General features: G+C 35.7%; 1 protein-coding gene across 1 annotated transcript in view; it reads left to right on the forward strand.

Moving 5' to 3' along the window:
* Nucleotides 1–1,609: 1,609 nt before the first annotated feature.
* LOC145674679 (uncharacterized) overlaps nt 1,610–19,869 on the forward strand; it is a 39,087-nt gene continuing 20,827 nt past the window's right edge. Inside the window, exon 1 of the mRNA XM_081744906.1 lies at nt 1,610–1,742. The gene's annotated coding sequence lies outside the window, so the exon portion shown is untranslated. The remainder of the gene's footprint in view (nt 1,743–19,869) is intronic.

A 19,869-nucleotide genomic window follows, 5' to 3' on the forward strand; every position in this document is an offset into this window, starting at 1 on the left:
GAATAAATAATGGGAAATCTTAATATGATCGGAATTGTCCCTCTTACCCCTTTCAGGAGCTGAATTGGTATAGACGATGAAAAACGTATTTATTTATTTATTTATTTATTTATTTATTTATTTTTACTTAAGATTTGTATAGCGATTTTGATATCTCCAACTTAAACACACAATGGGCACATTCTCAGTAAAAATTGGAAATTTTAATATTATAGTAATAAACATTTTTTCCTTCTAAGGAGCGTAATTTTCCAAAATACTGAAACGTGTCTGGTATTAGTTGCACTTAATATTTCATATACCGAATTTCACATCTCTAACTTAAGTAAAATTCTACATATGACACCGTCAACAGATAAATACAAGTCAATTGTAATATTGTAGAAACATCCTCTCTTTCTCTCTTAGGAAAAGATTTTTTTTTTAATTCTGAAACTCATATTCACTTATTTTTACTTAAGAGTTTGTATATCGAGTCTCACATCTTCAACCTAAATGAACCCTCACATTGGTCATTTTGCCATTAAAGAATGACAAATTTAGGAGAGAACGAAAAAAAAATGTGTACTGACACTATAAACAACATGACTATAAAAACTTAAAATGATGATAGAAATATGTTAAGTTTTCAAGACATCATTTTTATATCTTTAAGTTAAACGTCCCACGATTATGCCTGTTAGGCTAAGTGAAACAAATAATTACGTCAAGTAAATGGTGGTGGAATAATTTATGGAATGAGAATGTGGAATGAAGGGGAGTACCGAGAGAAAACCCAAGGACACGATATTCTCCACCACAAACTTACTTGGCCAGGGATCGAACCTGGGACCCATTCACAAGAGGTAAACGCTCTACCACTGAGCCACTGCGGCCCCTTTCTCATGACATCATTTACCAATGTGTCGAAAGATTGATTTGTCAAATATTTAGTACCAGAAATAATATCCAGTTTCACGAAAAGAAAATATCTTTGTTACATGTGATTCACCAAAGGTTGAATATAGTCTGAGTTTGAAAGACCGAAAAAAACATTTTTGAGTTTACCTCCCACGGTTATGCCGGTTAGGATAAAGGAGACGGTGATGATGAGAAATGAATGAGATGGTTGAATGAAGAAAGTGGGAGGAAAAAAGGAGAACCTCGAGGAAACTCATGCACACGGTGTTTGTCTACCACAAAGTTCACGAGCTGGGATTGAACCAGGAACTCCAAGCACCAGAGGTGAACGCTTTACCACTGAATCAACCCTGTTCTATTGAGAGATCGAATATATGTGCTATTCGACTTTGTAATTCGTTATATCGACTCTCTGTGTTTGAAAATATTACGTTTCTTTCCCTCTGTAACATTTGTTTGCTAATTTCTATTTTTTGAAAACAGTACAGATGATCTATAAAAAGCAACAAATTTAGTATTTGTTTCAATATTAGAATGCTTTATTGTTTTACTATTAAATTTTGCATTAAAACAATAGCTTTAAGAAACTTTCTATGTAACTAGAGCTACCTACATTTGCGCATGCGCGAAGGCGTCAATGGGGTATATTTATATATATATAAGAAGCGTCCACATGAAACTACCACTTTTACAGCGGCTTCCTAGTAGTGTACACTTAGTAATTATTAGTGTGAGTTCTCACTTTGATTCTGCGCATGCGCATCTATAAGGCAGTGTCACATCAGCAGCACAACGGTGGTGGAATTTGAAGATTTTTTTCTCCTTCGGAAACGATATAGAAGGTATGTTAGTTTCAATAAATTCAAGTTTAGAGCATTTTTCACTAATTTTCTTTTCTTTTTTATTTGTAATTCTAGGTTTTAGTTAACCTTAAAATCTACATCGTTTTATTTTCTCCTTTTTCTCCTTTATCTCCTTTCGAGCGCGCGCGCGTGTGTGTGTCTGTGTATGTGTGTGTAGAATGAGATTTGCTCTTCACTTATTATTATTATTATTATTATTATTATTATTATTATTATTATTATTATTATTATTATTATTATTATTATTATTCGTAATTTAAGCTGTCTTCAAGTGTGTATAGTTACTAAGTTAATCTTCTGCATGTGTAGTTTCTTACAAAATGTTTTAGATTTTCTTTTAACCACTACAAGTATTTTCTAAGAAACCTCTTCAGTATTGACTTTTTTTTTTTTTTTTTTACATGATGACTTCTTTATTATTCTAGACTTTGCCACTGTATTAAATGCCTGCATGAAGCTTCCGAGAACTCTATTATCAAGTTAAGGTACTTCTATATTTGACAACATCTCTCGGAGAAGACAAAACATTGGCATTAAAAGAACTGTAACGCACAGTAAGGACATATTTATGATTTGTGTTGTCACTTAAATAAAAAAAAAATGAAATCTTTGAGTTTAATGTCATACTCATATGACCTTTAGGCTAAGAGAGGTGATGATTAAGTCAAGTGAATGCTGATGAAATAATTGGTGAAATGGCAAAGTGGGAGGAAACGGCGGTACAACGAGAAAATCCACGGACACTTGTCCACCACAAACTTACATGGTCAAGAAATGAACCAGGGACCCGCGCACCAGAGGTAAGCGCTCTATCACTGAGCCACCGTGTTATGCGTCATTTAAATGAGAAAAAGAATCGATTATTTGATGCGTGAATTTATATCCGTATTTCTTTATAAAGTAAATGTTTGGAATGTTCTATCTTTGTGTTACGAGTAGTACTTCTAACCTAACTGCAGGTACATTGTTAGAAGTGTAGCTTACTTACTTAACATATGGTTAAATCTGAAGAACGGAATCAGAATTAATTATCCTCCATAACATAATATTTTGATCAAACCGAGCTAAATTATTATTATTATTATTATTATTATTATTATTATTATTATTATTACTAGGGGACACGGTGGATCAGTGGTAGAGCGTTTATTCCTGGTGTGTAGTTTCCCTGGTTCGATTGCCTCCAAGTAAGTTTGTGGTGGACAAGTGTCGTGGGTTTCCTCGGGGTACTGACCTTTCCTCCCAGTCTCCAATTCTACCAATGGGTGCGTGGGATTCCAGATGTTGCCACGTGGTCTTTGTGGTGGACCAACACCGTGTTTGTGTGTTTTCTTGGGGTAATCACGGTTTCTCCCACTTTATTCATTCCACCGTTGCATTCATTTCTCATTATAAGTGGGGACGCGGTGGCTCAGTGGTAGAGCGTTTACCTCCGGTACTTGGGGTCCCTGGTTCGATCCCAGCTTGCCCCGTGTGGACTTTTGTGGTGGACAAACACCGTGCTCGTGGGTTTTCTCGGGGTTCTACTGTTTCCTCCCACTTTCTTCATTGCATCATTTCTCTCATCATCACCATTTTCTTTAGCATAACCGGCATAAGCGTGGGACGTAAAACTAAAACATGTCATTATTATTATTATTCATATTATTATTATTATTATTATTATTATTATTATTATTATTATTATTATTAGTAGTAGTAGTAGTAGTAGTAGTAGTAGTAGTAGTAGTAGTAGTAGTAGTAATAGTAATTTTAGTGTTGTTACTTTCTGAAATTCAGCGTTTAATATACTTTCATGCAGGTGACCTAGAAGTTTCCTTTAATGATATTTCTTGGTACAGAACCATCTTACTGAAAATTATAAATTGAAAACAGGAAATACTATCTATGTCTTCCCTCTCAAAAAAAAAAAAAAAAAAAAAATCCCCGACAGTTTCTACAACTCGCGCATACTGCTTCTTTGATAGACGTTGAATAGTTGCAAACAGTAATTAGGTTTCCACTGTTATTATGATTTAAATCTATGAAAGATTTCAACAATATTTCTAGTTAGTGCGAGCATTTGATTTTTTTTTCAAACATTGTGCGTACCTGCTTCTTTGACTGTAGGCTTCGAAATTCAAACAGGTGGTTGTTCCTAAGACATCTAATATCATCAAATATGTTCATTTTGTTTGGACCTGGAATGGATTTTATCATTTCACTTTGAGGGTACAACGTTGGGGAGGAGGAAGGAGAAGATATATCAAAATAAATAAAACTTAATAACTCTTGAACAGCCAGACCGATCTCGACCAAATTTGGCACATAGATGGGGTTCAGGCATGGGATGTTTTTGCTATTTCACGTTGACGGTGCAACTTGAGTTATATTTAAAGAGGAGAATATTTAAAAATGACTGATATTAGTGTCGAATTCATAGTTTTCGGGGCCACTGAGATGAAAAGTTACACTTTCGATGCCATTTAAATCCAAATTCACCCCCGCAACTTAGGAGATGGGAAGGGGGAGATATATATAAAAATATTAAAATGGCCGATATTAGTGACGAATCCATAGTTATCGAGATCGCTGCGATGAACACTGGCACTTCCGATGTCGCTTAATGGAGAGGGAGGGGATATATATATACAGGGTGTAACATAAACTTACGGCAAAATGTCAGGGGTGTGTTCCTTATGGGTAGACAAGCAAAAAAGTTTTAAATGACCAAATGTCAGGAAATGCATCGTTACAGATCCTTCAAAAACACATTGATGCCCATAGTATATTTGTAGCTTAAACAGGGCTGAGATGTTAAGGTTTAAATTGATTTACATTAAGAGGCAACCAGAATATGACTATTTAACCGCATCAAACGTCTCAATGGCCGTAACTCTATAATGATGCATTTCCTGACTTATGGTCATATGAACTTTTTTGCTTGTCTACCAATAAACAATCCACCCCTGAAATTTTGCCGTACCTTTTTGTTACACCCTGTATATATATATCGGATGTCCCAGGAGGAAGGGGCAATATTTTGGGATACGGTAGTATCGGTGATTCTAAACAAAAAAGTTGATACGAACATAGGTCCTAATCTCGACAGTTTGAGAACTACAGGTTGTGAAGCATTTCTTGCTTTATTGCGTATTGTTCACCCTCTAACTATTTTATAGAGGTAAGTCATAGCAGATTTGAAAGCTGATAAAATCACCTTTGCAACAGTATGCAGCATGTGGCAGTGTTGTCTTTGGAAGGGAAGCTATTGAGGAAAATTTGAGAAAGTTAAGGTTATTTAAAGAAAGTGGATGGCAACACTGTTTTCAAAATATCTCTCAATAACTTCTTTTCCAAAGACACCAGTGCCACATATTCCATATCGTTGAGAAGGCCATTCCATCGCTTTTCAAATCCGCTATGCATCACCTTCGTAGAGTAACTAAAGGGTGAGCAATATGCAATGTAAAATAAAAAATTGTTCTCAACCTGTAGTTCTCAAACAGTTGAGATTAGGACCTATGTTCATATGAACTTTTTGCTTATAATCACCCATACTACCATTTCTCAAAATATTGCCCCTTCCTCCTGGGACACACTGTATATACAGGGTGGCCCATTTTAATCTTTCCACGGAAATATCTCGAAAACGGTTGAACATGAATGAACTGAACAAAAACCTAAATAGTAAATACTATGGAGCAAATCAAACGGTGATTTTGCGGTGCCCCTCAGGGCCGCTCTTCAAGGGGGCCCGGGGCCAACCTTAAAATTTTAAATAGAAACATGAGACGAGTGACACCTCGTTTGATAGATCTTTAAAAACTAAAAAGCGACGTGGAAAAAGATGTTTTCACATCGGTTAGCGTATTCAACATGGCCGCCAAGATATGTTACCTGTATCAGATAAACGTCCAGTAGCACTAATATGAAAACGGTTGAATATAAATGAACCAAACAAAACCTCAAATAGGAAAGCCATGGGGCAAATCGAATGATCTTGTCGCGGTGCCCCCGGGCTACCTTTCATGGGGGCCCAGGCCCAACTAAGAAATTTTAAACGAAATTATGGGTCAAGTAATACCACGTTCGATAGATCTTCATACACTAAACAGCATTGTGGCAAAAGTTTGTTCATAGGGGTCACCGTTTTCAAAATGGCCGCCAAGACATGGTGCCTGTATCAGATAAAACGTTCAGTAGATGTCTGTAATGGAAAAAAGTAGGTAAAATTCTCGTTAAATATTACCTTCCATTTTGATTGCAGGCAACGATTTGTGAAAAAAATAAATCAACTGAAATGAATCAACTGAAAAACAATTTGTCGAACAATGTAATTTTAGAACAATGTGTACAAACGTTTGTTTTCTCAAAAGTCGTCTGCACAATATTGGTTCATTACAGTACCAATCACTTGTACACCCAACTGTTTCAGACAAACCATACCTATTGCAAGTAAAAGTGCGGTTCTCCCGCTTCACCCACTTATGGAGGGAGATCGGAAGGTAATTTTCTAAGAATTAGATTTCCTCTTTAGCATTATGTCACTTATACTTTAATAATCTTTTTCTCCGTTGGATTATTCTCGAGGCGTGGAATGATAAATACCCTCTGTGATTTCCTATACGAGTTTTATCCTGTTCATTTATGTACAATCGTTTTTATATTAGTGGTACTGGATGTTTTATCTGATTCAGGCACCATGTCTTGGAGGCCATTTTGAATAGGGTGTCCGATATGAAAAATCTTTTGCCACATCGCTTTTTAGTTTTTAGAGATCTATCGAACGAGGTGTCACTCGTCTCATGTTTCCATTTAAAATTTTAAAGTTGGGCCTCGAGCCCCCTTAAAGAGCGGCCCTTGGGGGCACCGCGACATCACCATTCGAGTTTTGTTCATTTAATTTATGTTCAATCGTTTTCGAGATATTTCCGTGGAAAGATTAACATATGCCACAAAGATTAACATATATACAGGGTGTTTCAAAATAACACCGACAGCGGTTGGGAGGTGATTCCTGTCACCAAGATAAGACAAAATATAGACCAACCTGGGTGCACATTGCTTCCTTTCGGAGTTATAGGCTGCCGAAAATATGTGAAAAATGAAATTTAGAACTCTATAGCTTCAAAACTTTGGGACTAACTGTAGTCGGGTCAAGACTTCACTTTGGAACTTGTATGTATCCTATCCTTATATCCACATATAAAGGAGTTGTGTATTTAAAGTTTTTATTTCAACCGAGCAAAGCGATAATCAACGCTGGTACTTGATATCAAATAGAGAGATGTTTCTCTTCTTTTAGAGGGACGGTGGCTAACTGGTAGAGTGCTTACCTCTGGTGCATGAGGTCTCTGGTTCGATCCCGACCAAGTAACTTTGTAATGGACAATGCCGTGTCCTTGAGTTTTCTCTGTGTACTTCCATTTCCTCCCACTTCATCATCCCACCAATTTTTTCTATCATCATTCACTTGCTTCAATCGTCGTCTCCCTTAGTCTAAAGGACATAATCATGGGACTCTAAACTGAAAGATTTCATTTCCTTTTTTCTCTTCTGTTCTTAGGTCTTAGTGAGCAACAATATCAACATTTAATTAGATTGTTTTAGAATACAAATTAGACATATATTTTAAAAAGGTACAAAAATGAAAATAATGTTTATTTCGATTAATAGACAATTAAATAAATTTTTAATTCATTTTTGTTTAGAGTGATCTTTATTCAGCACACATCATGAGATAAAGTGATATTTTAAAGAAAAAAAAAATAAATTCAATCTATATTTAGTTTAACGTTCCACAATTATCCACTTTATTCTAGAAGAGACAGAAGATTGATGGAAGTGACATATTAAGAAAAATATGGTGTAATTACAATGTCGAGGAAACGTAAGAACTTCCAAGAAAACGCAATGATAATCTTGTCTATCACCAACTTGCGTGGTCGGGAATCGAATCATAAACTCCTTACTCTAGAGATAATCATTCAACCACTGAGTCACAAGAAGCCTAATGTAGAAAGAACTTATAAGCTTGACACTATCGAATTTGAAAATTAATTAATCAAGCATCACTCCTAAAAGTGAACCACTTGCATCCCTCTTAAAATTCAAAGCTTCACTTGGCCAGTTTGGCAACACATTGAATACTTTCCACCAAATGACTAATTTAAACTTCTCTCAAAATGGAACAATTGCCTCTCTCGTCGATTTAATTATTTGGTTTTTGAGTTTATCGTACCTTTCAGCAGCGAGGTTATATGAGACATGGACCAATAGTTTAACGTGGAATTCGAACCACATCAGCTTCCGCAGGGAATCAAAATCGGATCGCCAAAGTCTCGTACGCTAACAGCTTAACCACATGGGAGCTCGGCTCTCTCTTCGAATAGATGCATGTTTGATTCAAAGGCGCATAATTTACACTCCAAAATAGGGTATGCTTTTTCCTTTATAATTTGTATGATTAAATTGTAATTCGCCATCCAAGTTCCACTTGACAAAGATAGATTATTGTAGAGCTTATACCATCTGCGCTTTTTAATACTTTTGCTAGCATTCATTTCTTACACTGTTAGTTCAAATTTTAGTTGTCCCAATCAAGTTTTGGTTAGCTCTCCTCAATTTTGAGGACAGGAGTGTACACATGCCTCCCCCCAAATCTTGACAATTTGCTTTATGATATAGTTTATATATTCATATTTTAGTTTTCCAATCACATTTCAGTTGACCTGCAAACACTTTGGCAGGCATATAATAAGATCTCACCCACTTTTAAAATATTGTATTAGGTCTATATTTTGTTTTTGATGAATTTAGAAATCAGTTCTACATTCTAATTTCAGTTGAGCTACTTACATTTTGACAGGAGTACATATGGTTCCTCCCCCATAATTTTGGCTGTTATCCAGATTCCTGGGATAAGGTGACATAAGCTACTGAATCCAACGGTATGACTACAGCCCGGCAGAGTCCAACCCAATTCAGGAAAGGCTTACATACATCGGACAAAAAGAAGGATAAAATAGCGAGAAGTGGTTTCCCGGAATCGGTTAAGAATCACCTCAATATGCTCCATCTCCGCCATTAACTTTTTATTCAAACCGGAAGTCCCAAAATTAACCGTTTCCTGTTTCAGCGTTAATCACAATATAATAAACGCAATAATAGATAGCGATAACTGACTTTTTCGAATCAATTCAGCGACCTAAAGATAGATCTTGTTTCACTTTTATTTCTCTATTTAAAATGAAAGTGGTGGAAACACTTGGTCGAAAAAGTGTAAAAAGCTTCTTCAGGCCAGCCATCCTAAATGAGGCTTTCCTGGGTTTTCCTCATTCACACTAGGCAAATGCCGGGGTGGTGCCTAACTTATAGGTCCCAGGCCACTTCTTTCCTTCCCCAATTCTTTTTCCTTCCCTTCCCCTGGATAGTGTGATCACCGAAGGACGCCATGCTTCATACGCGACGGGCTAAATGGTTCTATATGCCGACAGCCCAGAAATCGAAATTCTAAGTCCTTAAAACAAAAGTGGTCGAAATCTTCGATTTAAGGTTTCGAGACTGATGAACGGTAATAAATAGCGAAAACAGATTTTTGAGGTAGATTCAATTCCGCAAAGATATTTTCCTTCTACAACATTATTATTGTTTTACAACAGGAAGCTGTATGAATCATTTTCCCTTTCCGGTTTTAATATTGATTGCTATAGAGTATAATCGGTTAGAGATAGTAAAACTGGCTTTTGGCATGGTTTATCGTTCCAAGAATAAACGTCATATCGATCACTGTCCTATTCAAATCGGATGGAGAGCAAATTCACATTTTTCGGTGTCAGAACGGGTCGTTATAGTGACAAAAAGTATGGTTATCTTTACTAACTAATAAATTATCTATGATCTATTGAACCCGAGGTTCAATGCTACGTTAACAAAATATCTCCACTGAACTCTATCCTAAGCCAACTAGTTCTAGTTTCTGTATACTTTGTTTTGTTATTTCTGCAAGATTCCCCTTAATATTGTCACCTCATCTGCGCCTAGGTCTTCCTGAAGGTCGTTTTCCGATTGGATTTTCTGTTAAAACTTTGAAAGCGTTAATACTTTTTTTTTTTCATTTTGGCTACATGACCTATCCACCTGAGCTTCCTAGACTTAATGATCCTAACAATGTTGAGTAATCGGTACAAATTATGCAGTTATTCGTTACAAAGTTTTCGCCATTCTCCAGTCCCGTTCCTCTTGGATCACCATTTTCGTGTCAGGATCTTGTTTCAAACACTTTCAGACTACTTTCTTCCTTTAGAGTAAGCGACCATGTTTCGCCACCATACAAGACAACAGACATAATTATCTTTTTATATATTTTAAACTTCAAATTTCTTGAGATAATTAGCAACGACAAAAGATTTTGAAATGAATAATAACACGAATTACCCGCTTTTAGTCTGCATTTGATTTCTTCGTGAATATGATTTAGGTATGTTAATATTGATCCTGGATATTTGAAAATATCCACTTTGTCGAAAGTAGTATTTGATAATTTGACGCATCCATAATTTGCCGTACTTTGGTCCCGCCAAACTTTCATGTACTTAGTTTTCTTTGTATTTGCTTCCCAACCCAAGTTCCTGCAAGCGTTTCGTAAGGCCTCTGCATTTTCTTCTATTGTTCTCCTATCATTACTTATTAAACTTACATAATGAGGATACGCCATAATCTGGTGAATACCATTTAATTCTAGACTCTGGTTGCTGTCTTTGATTTTCCTTATCTTCCGATTATCGTTACTAATGTATAAAATAGCATGTATGTGTGTGTTTCTGCGTGCGTCTGTTCTCATATTTTTACATAGAAAGACTTAGTTTAGAGCCACCGACTTGTATACAAAGATATATATTCTATCAGATCTAATAGAATATGAAGCACCGTTTTTTTTTCACTCTAATAATAATTGCTGTTTCCTATAATCTGTAATTTTTTTTTAATATATAACAGTGTTTCCAATTGGTGGTCCGTATATACCTATGGAGTCTACCAACAAATTGTAGAGTATCCATGGCATTATTTACATATCACAATTTGCAACGTACTCAATTTTGCTAAACAAATATGTATATACCGTTTACCAAACATTGTTAGGGTCATCATATCTAGGAGGCTTAGGTGTGCAGGTCATGTAGCCAGAATGGAAGAGTGTAGAAACGCTTTCAAAGTCGTAGCTGGAAATCCAATCGGGAAAACGACCATCAGGAAGACCTAGGCGCAGATGGGAGGACCATATTTAGTTGGATCTCGCAGAAATAAGAATACAAAGTAGAAACTGGATCCCGTTGGCTAAGGACAAAAGTCAATGGAGAGCTTTTTCTGAATGCGACATTGAACTTCAGGGTTCCATTGGCCATAGAGTTAGTTAGTTACTATTTTATAAGCACTTTGATAATTCAGGCGAAAAATTGTAGTGACGTTAACTATGCGTCGATAGGAATAGAAGCAAAGTTAAACTGCTAGTCTGCATTAGACCTATCGATCAACTATTTTTATTTGTCGTTTGTTCTCGGTAATGAACTGTCTTGAGTGTAAATGCTTGGGTCTCACCAAAAGATTTCAGATACTATTTCCTCTCTTTCCCATGAACTTTGTAGGCTGTAACAATATTCGTAATGGTTATATGAAATTGAAGAGTTCAATCTTGAAAAGTTGTCCAGACACAAGTTAAATGGATAATTAGAATGTGCTAGTAATTCCTGTAATTCTTGATCATGTTGTTTTATCAGTTGTTCAAAGTACTTGAAATTACTCTTCAGAGGCATTTTCCTAACAACGAAACTATTAGCAACAGAAGATACAAAAACAAACAATATAAATAAACCTGCATGTAATTATTGGGACAAAATTTGAATTCATGTCTTTGGACAAAGTTTTTGATTCCTGAATTCCAGAACTGTGTTGAAATTATGTGGAGAAGTTGCAAACCGGTTTACTCAATTAGTGTTGCACTTTTTTTTGTTAAGCAATTAAGTACAACCATTTCTAAGGGGTATATACTAAATTTCCATGTGACCACTTTAAGAACTTTCTTGGTTGTGCATAACGGCCTCCATAGCAGTTACTTTTCCCAAACCTGAACACACTGAACACCAGTCTTTAAGACAATGAAATAAACATTTTTTTTTTTTGCGTTGGAGACAGAGTTGATATAGCAATTATAAAAATACAGCTATGTAAAACTGAGTTTAAGGTATTACTATCTCAACTTTCACAAAGTGGGAATCATTTCTGGGGTCCGCTGATGTAGAGCTGTCAGGAAATGTTCAATGTGCATGTCATCGTTGACTCGTTGAGAACCTGAATAACACTCCCCTCCCCCAGATCACACTCTGAAAACTCACAGATAAAAAAAAACTCTTTCCACTAGATTGTGGTACATTTTTAAACGTATCTAAGGAGGAGCACTTGCAGTTTTTAGAGAGGATATTTACTGAATGTAAGAAAGCAGATGAAAAAAAAAGTATTGAAACACCTACTTCCATTTTGTAGCAGATTTATTTTGAAATGCTTTGTTTCGTGAAAAATAAACATAGAAATTACCTCGATGTTGAACCTGATTTATGGCTAAATGCAACAAAATTGAGCCGGTCGTGGAATGAATTGTCTGAAATAAAAATGTTTATGTACTGACATGCTATGACATACAGATTCTGGTATCTACTGTGCACCATTTGTTTATAACATAAATAAAACAGTTGCCATTTTTCTTTCAATTTAACGTCACAGGATTATGCCCTATAGGCTAAGGGAGACGGACGCTTAAGGCAAGCGAATGATGATGGAATAATTGGTGGAATGGGAATGTAGGAGAGAAAGGAAGTACCCCGAGAAAACCCACGGACACGATGTTGCCCACCTCAAAATTATTTAGCTGGGGATCTAACTACGGACCCCATGCGTCAGAGGTAAACGCTCTACCACTGAGCCCCCTCTAAAGTGTTGCTGATTTCATAATTGTTAATATTGCTGCCTAGTTCTAAACTACTACTTCTACGCAGATACCAACCTTTAGTGATGTGAAATCTGTAGTTCGTTTTAAAATAAAAGGGTTCAACAACTCTGGAATAATTGGGAACTATTCGTATAAAGTATAAGTATTTACGAGGCCCGTAATGTAAGAAACACCACACTACACTCTTGTGTTGCGGGTTACATAATATTCCGTTCATGCTGAGAAAAGGCATTTCTGCTAGTAAAATATATAGCGAGAAATAATTTTGTGATCTGGATACAGTACCGCAAGAAACATTTTGACATGAAGGAACAAGTTGCAACTCTGACTTTATCCTTCCATTCAAACCAAGAATGGAATAAATCAACGATTTTATGTTTCATCATTAATCGTAAAAAAAAGTAAGTAATGTTGGAGTTAGAGAGACGCAGTGTTTCTTTTTTAACCATCTTGAAAGAATAGGAGGTTCTCACAAGGAACGGACTTCAATGTGTCATCCGGACATCCGAATCAAGCTTAGTCCATTCGATAAACATAACAAAGATATGTTCATGCAAAAAACATTAGGTGCCATGGATAACAGAGGAAGTCCCTGGGCCCCATTAACCCTGTTAGTATAAAGAAAATCGTATATTCGCAGTGAAATAGCTATTGCATCAACACTGTTCATTGGAAAGTCATGGTTTATGGTTCATTCTCTTCAGCATGAAACAAGCTTTCCAAAAATGCTATGTATTGGGACCCGTAACATACCTGATCAGGGAAAATTGGGATATTGTCGAAAAAATTCCCTCCAGAAATCCCTCAGGTCAACTTTGGACCTCTCTGAAATAGCCCCGGGTGAAAGCACACAATCCAAATGTGTCTGGAAATATAATATAATGGATAAGAAATGAGTGTACCAAGTTCTGTATTGATAGACGAATAGATATGAGGGAAAAGTTTGTTTAAGAATACACGGTTTCCTTTCATACCTAATCTGTCTATCAATACAAAACTTGGTACACTCATTTCTTATCCCCTATAGTATATTTTGAGATACATTTGGATTGTGTGCTTTTACCCGGGGCTATTTCAGAGGGGTCCAAAATTGATGGGAGGAATTTCTGGAGGGATTTTTTCCGACATTATCCCAATTTTCCCTGTTCAACTATGTTACGGGCCCCAATACATAGCATTTTTGGAAAGCTTGTTTTGTGCTCAAGAGAATGAACCATAAACCATGACTTTCAAATGAACAGTGTTGATGCAATAGCTATTTCACTGCTAATATACGATTTTCTTTATACTAACAGGGTTAATGGGGCCCAGGGACTTACTTTGTTGTCCATGACACCTAAGTTTTTGTGCATGAACATATCTTTATGTTTATCGAATGGACTAGGTTTGATTCGGATGTCGGAATGACAGGTTCATGTCCATTCCTTGTCAATTTGACATATAAACTGTATGTGTATGTTTGTATGTACGTATGATTGTATGTGATTATTTCGAGAGCCATTGGTCATATTTCAATGCGTTTTCACTTATCGAATAAACTATTCCCAAGAAAGGTTTATACAAATAAAATAAAATAAAAAGTAATAAATGTATAATTATTATTTTTAAATAAATTAAATCCTGCAACGCATGAAAAAAATACATCTTGAATACCCTGTAACCAGATATTCAACAGAGTAAGGTGGGTTGCATGCAACCCAGGAGGAAAAGCCCTTTTCAGCAATCTTTCTCGGAATGATTTAACACTGGTGATAAAAGTTTAGGTTATTAACGACAGGGGCGGACTGGGTATATTAGGGCCTAGGCCGCGGTTACCAAGAAGGGCCTTCAGACTATAACACTAATTTCTAAAATAGCATACAATTAACATCTGCGATGAGCCATTGTGTTATGAAGTTATACATTCGTTGTTACTTGGTAGTTTTTCCAAGTTATGATTTATCATTGGTCATTGGAAATTTGATGTCACAGCAAGTTATAAACAAACAACAAAGCACAAAATTTCCAGAAACATAATCTCTTGAAAGAATATTTTGTTATTTGTAGTGTATTGCTATATAATAACTGAAATTTTAAACGAATAATAGCCAATAACTTTTTACTGTAGAATGAACACGATAGTTTTACTGGAAATGGAAAACACTACTGGAACACTAAACAACTAATAATTTTAAAAAGTTAAGATTCTTTTCAGTTCAGATGATGAACTGCAGAGTTCCTGAATAACTTCGTCTACGAACACTAAATTTAACATGTGACTTTCCATACTCATTAGTAAAAATGTGTCCAAAATGTCTTCAGACAAATTAGCTCCAAGATTTATTTTTACCAACTTTGAAAGCATATTTCCCATGTCACTTGTGTGCATGGCAAAGACAACGCATATTTGTATATAGTGTATAAATCATTAAAACAACTAGGCTGACATAGAAATTGATTCAAAATTTTAACTGCACATGACAAACTATTTTTACACAAGGTGTTTCCAACATCATTATTACCCTTGCCGTGAATCCAGTCCAAAAATGGTCCATTCAGAATTTCGTTGAAGATTTTTTTTTAATTCTGAATAAATCATAGTCATTTACATTTCAGTTATTTCTCAGGTCATCTGGGGTAAGCTCTCCTGGCATTTTCTTCTTCTTTGAGATTCTTCAGAACGGAAAGTCTTCCATTTCTATTTCGATACCAGATTGCGCAAGTTGTTGATTTATTTTCTCACGAAATATTTTTGTATTTTCGTAAAGCATTAAACATACACCTTGTTTGGCCTCTATTTTCTTCTGAAGCTGCTGCTTCAAATTGTCTACATGTCTCCAGGCCGTAAAACAGTCCAATCCGTGAGAATGCAGGCATTTCGAAACAGGTTCCGTTTCTATAAACAAGCCCTGATACACAGAGCACATCATTACAGTGTTAAATTCTGCCCATTTATTCAGCAAAGTCTCAGCTTGAAATTTTGATTTCGTATCGCCTGTCCTGTATCGCCTGTCCAGCGCCTGTCCTGTACAACATCATTGAGGAACAATAAAAATGTAAGAAATCTTGATGATGATGGACAGTCGTCCTCGTCTTGGCTTCATGTTTCATAGCCAAGCCATTTGTCATAGCCAAATTAAGAGCATGAGCAATGCAGTGGGTGCAAATAATTTCAGGATTATCCTTCTCCAGTAATGCTGCACCTCCTTTATTGCACCTACTCAAGTTAGCAGCACCATCAAAAGAGCAGCCTACACTATCAGACATCAAAATATTGTTGACAGAAAGTACTCTTTTGATTTCATTATAAGTTCCTTGTCCTGTAGTGTCACTGTTCACGACAACTGCTAACAGCCTCTCAAATTCTACACTGAGAGAAATATGTTATTTGTTTACATTGTTTCAGGTAGCCTGTATATGTTCTACAAATGCTGCTGATGTGCCTTCGATGTTTTTACCGGCACCACGTGATCAAAACACACCTGTGTCGTAATATGAATCAACCTTATTCAGTAGACGCAAAAATAATAACTTGGCTCTAAGGAAGAGGTATTGCTCACAGCATGGCTACGTCTGTTCTGAACAGACCCTACTCTAAAACGTCGTGCATTGTCTTCTGATTAGTAAGCACGTTATTTTGGGTCTACTGTAGTAATTACCTACATCATTATACTCAATATTGTACTTTATTGGCATTATCGCCTACTGGACATGATTGTGATAGCACACTTTTATTCCAGAGCTGGATATGATCATGGTATTTATGCTAGTGGGAAAAAAATCCATGTCAATACTATAGCATAAGCTCCAGCAGATAATTCCAAAGACAAAGCATGTTTTATGGTCTAAATGAACTTGATATTTGGACTAGGCAAAACTAAATACATTTTTAAAAATGCGTTTTTCCATTTTTGTTTTTATCAAATATAGACCTACGACATGTGTTAACATCCATAAAGGACCAATCAGCCTGTGGTTAAGTATGAACCCAGCTATAAACCAGGTCCCAGTCTTCAACGATAAAAGGGCCCCAACTACCCAACATAATGAAAGACTACCTGACATAATGAAAAAGGGCCCAGGGCCCCAACTGCCCAATATAGTAACCAGTTGCAACTGCCCAACTGCATAGTAACCAGTGATTTACCGAATTATTTAGCCTTCTTCTGTTTTAGCTTTTCTCTCTTTCTCTTTCTTTATTATTTTCATTAATTTTTATTCGAGAGTGTCTAGGCCGCAATTGCGGCCTAGCGGCCCTGGCTAGTCCGTTATTGATTGGCGATGTCATGAGTGTTTACATGCCAGTATTGCTCAACGTTTGCCGGAATATCATGCATATTTTGTGTGATTGGTCGCCTACTGCGAGGAGCATCTTGACGATAGATTTCCCGGAACGAAGTCGACTGTTTTTGTATCTATATTTCAAGTTTTGTGTGCCTAAATATCCACACCCTAACAAAACAAACCTATAAAGAGCCACGATGGCCATTGGTAGAGACTTATATTTTGTTTCAAGAGTCGGACGTTTGATTCCAAGCAATGTGAGTTTGTAACAGACAACATTCTGACAGAGAGGAGGGAGAAATATTCAAATATGGGGACAGAGAGGCTTAGAATTGGAGAAACAAATGATCGGATAGCAAAATGCACTAAAAGCAAAAAATAAAAATAAAAAACTTCGGTTAAAATATGAACTGACTTTAAACAACCACTAAAAGCAAAAAAAAATAATAAAAGCGCTAAAAAGCAGATATGATAAGAATAATAAAGAGCTTCAATGCAGGAAATTATTTATTACTATTATATATATATATATATATATATATATATATATATATATATATATATATATATATATATATATATATATATATATATATATAAAACATTTCTTGAAGTGGTGCCAAGTGAAACACACCAAGGTGGATTGGAAAATCCGTCGCCTGATCTCCAAAATAATAATAAAAAAAAATACTAGGATAAGTTATGTTTTGTTTTTGTACGTAATTCCCCTCAACCAAGATACATTTACGCCACCTCTCCGGTAACGCTTCTTTACCACTTTTAAAAAACGATTCATCTAGCCTGCAAAATATCCCAGTACAGCACTTTTCACCTCTGCATCCAAAGAAAATCACTGGCCCCCTAATTTTTAATTTTTTCTAAAGAAATGAAAGTTCAATTGGGCTAGATCAGGCGAATAGGATGAGTGCGACAACAGTTCGAATCCACAGGAATTGATTTCTGTCACGGATGCAAAGGGCGTGTGAACACGGGCATTTAATGACAACTCGATGCTCAATTTTCTCCATGTCACAAATTTCCATCAGTTCCGCCGACTTATAACTTTATAAACTCATATGAAACAATAGAGAAATGAAATTTCATACAGTGACTACCAACAGATATAGCTATGCAGCTAGTGTATACAAACGTAAAACAGTTGGTTCCTTCCTACTCAAGCCACGAACTTTCCAATCCACCCTCGCATTAACGAGTCATTAAATTACCTTCAAAAATATTTTATATTAGGTAATAATTGTTTGGCTTGGCACAACTTAATAAAAGTTAATAGTAACAAATTATTTTCTGCTTTCAAGCGCTTTATTATTATTATTATTATTATTATTATTATTATTATTATTATTATTATTATTATTATTATTATTATCGTCGTTTGCATTTTAATGAGTTATTTTATTTTATTTTATTTTTTTACCTTTTACTGTTATATTGAAAGTCGGTTCGTACTTTTTAAAATAAGATTTTATTTTAAAAGTTATTCTTCATTGCACTTACGTAAACTTGTGAACTTGCAGCTTCGGGTTAATTTTGCCTGCGTTTAGTATATTCTTGTAAAGAGATTTCAATCTTAACAAAACATGTTTATTTCCTAAACATCAAAGAAGATACATACCAAGTTTCATTTATGTGAAGTAAGGTTTTCGAACGTTATCGTGGATAAAAAAAAAAACAATCAAATACTCGTAGTGCCTAATGGAAAAGATCTCTTGCTTACTATTACTTGAACTAATGCTGCTCTACATAGTAAAAACTAGCAAAACACTGCTTGAAGAATTTCAAATCCAACCAATGGGAGTAGTTCATACAGCTACGATTCTTGTTCAGCGAGAGTTGCGTTTAAACAGTTCTTAATGTTCGGAATGAGTGCATTGTCTTATCCCTTGAGTGACGTGAATATCAAGCAATACGCTCATTGGGAAATCTCAAAGGAAGTACATATCATGCTTCACTAATGATTAATAATTTCAAGAAAAATATAATTAAACATGCTTATCAAAATTGAGTGAATTCACTCTTTTGCCCTGATTGAGTTTAGCCGTAAGATATAGGCCTGCTTAGGAAGTCTCAAGGTGAAGGCTTGCAGCATTCCATGATTCTTTTTAAGAATAGTTATCGTTAAACGTAGTATTGGAAATGACGAGGAACTCACTGTTTTACCTCTGACAAATTTCAACCCGAAACAACAAGAAAAAAAAAAAAAAACATACAGTGCTCCACAAGAGACATATATCCTTTACCAAATTTAAGGTTAACATACACTTTTAATTTTTTTCTTTTTAATCGCAGAGAGTAAAATCACCCCTTCATTATTGAATGATTTGAACTTCAAACCAGAGAGGAGTTGAAAATCTTTGAAGAATATGCACAGAATATTGCATCACAAAATATGACAAATTAAATTTTTCAGTTTAAGGTCGCACGATTATGCCCTTTAGGCTTATGGAGACGATGATTAAGGCAAGTGAATGATGATTAAACAATTGGTAGAACGAAGATGTGGGAGGAAACGAGAGTGCAACGTAAAAAAACATGGACATTATGTTGTCCAACACAAAGTTGCTTGGTCGGGGATCGAACCAGGGACCCCACACACCAGAGGTAAACACTCTACCACTAATCCACCGTGTTCCCCATATTGCATCATGATTGAATAATTTCTTTACGAGATTTATCGTAGCAGGTAGTTTCACTTTACTTTCTACGAGAGGAAATTTCAAAATTCTTGTGAATTCACTTCTTTTACACTTTTTCTTCTTAATCGTTTTGAACTGTAAATATTTGGTAAGTTTGAAAAATCTCGAAAGCTTTCCTATGTTGGTGCTGGTGGTGCTTTGCATA

The sequence above is a fragment of the Thermobia domestica genome, chromosome 17 (genome assembly GCF_964235325.1).
Source record: "Thermobia domestica chromosome 17, izTheDome1.hap1.1, whole genome shotgun sequence".
Classification (NCBI taxonomy): Eukaryota; Metazoa; Arthropoda; class Insecta; order Zygentoma; family Lepismatidae; genus Thermobia; species Thermobia domestica.